Raw genomic sequence first — 5,852 nt, forward strand, 5'->3', positions numbered from 1 at the left:
ATCATGTTACACTACTACTGCTGCTACTGGACCATCATGTTACACTACTACTGGACCACCATGTTACACTAGTACTGGACCACCATGTTACACTACTACTGGACCATCATGTTACACTACTACTGCTACTACTGGACCATCATGTTACACTACTACTGCTACTACTGGACCATCATGTTACACTACTACTGCTACTACTGGACCATCATGTTACACTACTACTGGACCATCATGTTACACTACTACTGGACCATCATGTTACACTACTATTGCTACTACTGGACCATCATGCCAGTGGACAGTAGTGAAGGAAGTTCAGGTTCATGTGTTTTATGGCGTGTTTTATGGCGTGTACACATACGGAAAGCATAGTGTGGCTTTAGGAATTTTTAATTCCTAAGCTGTCTGTCTGGCACATCACTATCTCCTTTGTGCCTGGAACTCTCTGCATCCTTGAGTGTGAAGACACTACATGCACACACATTGTAGCAATGTTGTGTGTGTGTGTGTTTTGTCCCAGTGCAGCTGTGTGTTCCTGTGTGTATGTTAGACTGTTTGAGGACTTGGTATTCTTTCCTTTTGGGATTGAGGGTGGGGAAAGGCTGGACAGCTTCCAGTTTTTATTCACATGTAATGCCTTGGGATAATACCGCTCTGTACTTACTGTTCAATACTCTATACAGTCTGATAATATCAGTCCCACTTCATTCATGTGTTGGTCTGAAACCACTCTTGTTTTAAGAGCTGGAGGCGATTGAGAGATCGAACTCAGGGTTAGGTTCCAAATTGACATGTTCAAACTCCAGGTTAGGATCTAGTTTGCCAATCCAACTCACGGTTAGCTTTCAGTTGGCCATCTACCAGTGGCTGACTAAGGTTTTAATTGGCTCTGAGAATTTAGCACCATCTGTGGGATTTATTTTTGAAATGATGCCCATGGTATATGAAAATACAGTTTTTCCATATGAAAACTATGAAACCTTCCGTGTAAGGGCCCAGTGACATAACATTATGTACGTACTTGCAGTGAATAGTCTCCTTTCTAGAGCCATCCTTGTATGACTGTTTTATTATAACACAGCGTTAAGTTTATCAAGAAACGCTAGTCCGTAAGCATCTCCTATCCCCTGCACCTCCTCTGAAGTCATTACTCTGAATGTATTTTCACTTTCAGTTAACTTACTTATTCAAATATAATTGTTAAATATATAAAGTAACTAACTGCTGTCTCAGTTAATACTTTCAGTCATTACATTTGAAATAAACCAAGTAACTAACCCCCAAGTGTGTGTCTGTTCTCCCCAGGCCGAGTTTCAGGCGTACCAACTGGTTCGGTCCAGTGGGGAGGGAGTCTAACCTGGTGATGGAGAAGGTTGAGGTCGTGGACCTTACACCCTTCGGCAAGTTCATGGTTAAAGGGAAGGACTCCCAGAAACAACTGGACAGACTGTTCGCTAACACTATACCCGAGGTAAGGAAAACACTATGCCCAAGGTAAGGAAAGCACTATACCCGAGGTAAGGAAAACACTATGCCCAAGGTAAGGAAAGCACTATACCCAAGGTAAGGAAAGCACTATGCCCAAGGTAAGGAAAGCACTATGCCCAAGGTAAGGAAAGCACTATGCCCAAGGTAAGGAAAGCACTATGCCCAAGGTAAGGAAAGCACTATGCCCAAGGTAAGGAAAGCACTATGCCCAAGGTAAGGAAAGCACTATGCCCAAGGTAAGGAAAGCACTATGCCCAAGGTAAGGAAAGCACTATGCCCAAGGTAAGGAAAACACTATGCCCACTGCTAGTATAACTCTGTACTCCAACTCCTCACAGCAGCTGTTAATGTAAACTCCCCCTCTCTCTGCTCCAATACGGAACAGCACATTAAAAACGAATTCATCTCCTATTCATTCAGCTCTCTCACACACCCTGAGACAGCTTAGTATTGTATTTCGCCCCCTAGTGGTATCAGGAGAATACTGACAGTCAGGAAATCTGCACTGCAGGCAGAGGTGGCCAGATGCAGAAATCTTCTCCACCAAGCTCCACCAAGTTCCACCTGGTTTTGCTCCAGCCCTGCAGTAGAACACCGGATTCAACTGATCAAGTCCTTAATGGAGACTTTGATTGGTGGCTCAATTGAATCGACATTGTGCAGGCGTTTCTATTCCTTGAAATTGTAAGTTTAACCATATAACCCTATGGATCCCTCTCTAAACCCAGGTGGATAGGAGACAGAAGGAGGGATAACGTAGACATCGCTAACGTGACAGAGGACATTGGGGTGTTGGCTGTGGCTGGACCAAAGACTAGAGATGTTCTACAGAAAGTCACTCAGGAGGACATGAGTGGCTCCTGAGTGGTGCAGTGGTCTAAGGCACTGCAACTCAGTGCAAGAGGCGTTACTACAGTCCCTGGTTCAAATCTAGGCTGTATCACATCCAGCCGTGATTGGGAGTCCTATAGGGAGGTGCACAATTGGCCCAGAGTCGTCCTGTTTTGGCCGGGGTAGGCCGTCATTGTAATTAAGAATTTGTTCTGAACTGACTTGCTTGGTTAAAAAAAAAAGTTCAATTAAATGTTGCCATCTTCTTTTTTTTTTTATAAGCGATGCAGGCCTCAAGTTACTCCACTGCAAACCCCTTCAACTGGCTGGCATCAACCTCAGAGCTACCAGGATCTCCTACACAGGTGTGTGTGTGTGTGTTAGCTTACAATTGTTTAAGAGTACATGTGTAGCATGTACAGCGTAACTGACTGCGTGTGTTTCAGGCGAGTTGGGCTGGGAGCTCTATCTACCTCCGAAGGACATGGCAGCGGTGTACCATGCTATCATGAAAGCAGGACAGGATGAGGGAATCGACAACTTTGGTACCTACACCATGTCATCACTACGACTGGAGAAGGGCTTTAGAGGCTGGGGTGCACACACACACACACACGTACTCTCATGCGGTATGGATTGACGGGTTGTTTTTTTTATCAGATGAACTTTGACACCAACCCTCTGGAAGCTGGTCTGGACTACTTCATCAATCTCAACAAGGTAGACATTGTTACTAGCTACTACTCTCTCACCAGTCAGCCACCGTCTGTGGGTTCAAGTAGAGGTGTTCATATTCAAAAACCAGGTGGGTTATGTTTAGATGTTGTGAAATTCTGGCCATGTAGCCAGTATCCTAAGTCTCCTACACACATGTATTCTTTAATAAATGCTGTTTAACTACAGTACACACAGTACACACACACACAAACATCACTCTCCCTGTCTCCAGCCTGCAGAATTCATCGGTAAGACAGCACTGCAGGAGATCAAAGCTAAAGGTCTGAAGAGGAAGCTGTCGACGGGACCATCTGGCTCAACGGCAAGGTGAGCTGTGTGTGTGCGCCCGGTGGTAACGAGGCAACACAACAGAGGCTTTCACTTACACCAACAATGTTACCAACAATGTAGATTATGTAATGCATTCTAGGTGTTCCACAATGTGTTTTTTTTTATGCGTAATATGTATTGTCAATAATTGTATCATTGTGGAGTGACACTTTAATAATTGTTTCTAAACTCTACACCACCCAGCATTTTCCTACAGTACCTGCAACCATCTTATAGAAAAGCATATAGCTTATTGCCCTCTTCTCTCTCCTAGGTGGTTGGCAACACTACATCAGGGACCTACAGCTACACCACCCAGAGGAGTCTGGCATTTGCCTATCTGCCAGTGGAGCTGTGTCCTGTGGGGCAGAGGGTGGAGGTGGAGATGTTGGGGAGGACATACCCTGCCATGGTAGTCTAGGAGCCACTGGTCTTCACTTAACCCACCAAGAACCGGCTGCAGAAGAAGGTTAAGATTAAGGCCTACACACGGGGGGAGTTAGGGGGGGGGGGGGAACCCAGCTTAGAACCAGAGTACCAGATCTGGATCCAAATAGGATATCTGTTTTCTTTCAAGTATTTACAGAAAAGGTGTGCTTTATTTAGCTACCTTCTGGTGCTAATTGCGACCCAGGTCCGTTTAGAATCTCCAAACAGAAGAACTGACACTATGAACTATGCTGGTTGACAGTGTTACTGTTATGATTATGGTGACTTATGATGAAAACGACTGACATGTGATGAACAATACTCAAATGACACCCTATACCCTGTGTGGCCCAAAGTAGTGCACACTATACAGGGAATATGGCATCATTTGAGATGGAGACTTTGACAGTGATGTAAAAAAGACATTAAAAATGACTTCCTCTTTCCTATTTGGTCACCTGGTTAGGAAGAAGCAGGAACAACTAAAGTAACCCAGAATATGCATAAGAGCTCAACTCTAGGTTCCAATGTCCATACTAGCATGGACGGATTGTTTGGTTGGAGTCTTGAAACCATTCAACCCATAACTGCTTAGCAACAGAGGCAATCATTACTGATAGGTGGCACTTCATTTTTACCAGCATGTCACCTGTGCAACTAGAGACAAAAAAAAAAAAAAACTCTAGATCACCTTTACTCCACACAAAGAAACGCATACAAGTTCTTTCCTCACCCTCCCTTTGGCAAATCATACCATAAATCTACCCTGCTGATCCCTGCTTACAAGCAAAAACTCAAAACAGGAAGTACCAGTGATGCGCTCAATACGGAAGTGGTCCGACTAAGCGGATACTAAGCTACAGGACTGTTTTGCTGGCACAGTGGAATGTGTTCCGGGATTCATCCGATAACATTGAGGAATTTACCACATCAGTCACCGGCTTTATTAAAAAGTACATTGACAATGTTGTTCCCACAGTGACAGCACGTACATCCCCCAACCACAAGTCATGGATTACAGGCTCCCTGGCATCCAGGACCTCTATACCAGGCGGTGTCAGAGAAAGGCCCCAAAAATTATCAAACACTCCAGCCACCCAAGCCATAGACTATTCTCTCTGCTACCTTACGGCTAGTGATACCAGTGCACCAAGTCTGGAATCAACAGGACCCTGAACAGCTTTTATCCGAAAGCCATAAGACTGATAAACAACTGGTTTAGAGCTAATCAAATGGCTATCCAGACCTGCATTGACAAAACGCATACACATGCATAATGACGCCACAAATACACACAGCTGCTACTGTCTATCTATCCTGTTGCCTTGTCACTTTACCTATACAGTGCTTTCAGAAAGTATTCACACCCCTTGACATTTTCCACAATTTGTTGCATGACAGCCTGCATCTAAAATGGATTAAATTGACATTTTTGGTCACGAACATAAACATATTTCCTCTTTGGTATTATGTGTGTCAATTTTTTTATTAAAAACTTAAATATCACATTTACATAAATATTAATATCCTTTACACAGTACTTTGTTGATGCACCTTTGGCAGCAATTACAGCCTTGAGTCTTCTTGGGTATGACGCTACAAGCTTGGCACAAGTGTATTTGGGGACTTTCTCCCAATATTCTCTGCAGATCCTTTCAAGCTCTGTCAGGTTGGATGGGGAGCATCGCTGTATGGCTATTTTCAGGTCGCTCCAGAGATGTTTGATTGGGTTTAAGTCCAGGCTCTGGCTGGGCCACTCAAGGACATTCAGAGACTTGTCCCGAAGCCACTCCTGTGTTGACTTGGCTGTGTGCTTAGGGTCGTTGTCCCGTTGGAAGGTGTACCTTCACCCCAGTCTGAGGTCCTAAACACTCTGGAGCAGGTTTTCATCAAGGATCTCTCTGTACTTTGCTCTGTTCATCTTTCCCTCCATCTTGACTAGTCTCCCAGTCCCTACCACTGAAAAACATCCCCACTGTGATGCTGCCACCACCATGCTTTACCGTAGGGATGGTGCCAGGTTTCCTCCAGATGTGATGCTTGGCATTCAGGAGAGT

General features: G+C 44.5%; 1 pseudogene; it reads left to right on the forward strand.

The window, feature by feature from the left end:
• Nucleotides 1–1,477: 1,477 nt before the first annotated feature.
• Nucleotides 1,478–5,392, forward strand: LOC110509665 (annotated as a pseudogene).
• Nucleotides 5,393–5,852: the final 460 nt, after the last annotated feature.

The sequence above is a fragment of the Oncorhynchus mykiss genome, chromosome Y (assembly GCF_013265735.2).
Source record: "Oncorhynchus mykiss isolate Arlee chromosome Y, USDA_OmykA_1.1, whole genome shotgun sequence".
In the NCBI taxonomy this organism is placed as follows: Eukaryota; Metazoa; Chordata; class Actinopteri; order Salmoniformes; family Salmonidae; genus Oncorhynchus; species Oncorhynchus mykiss.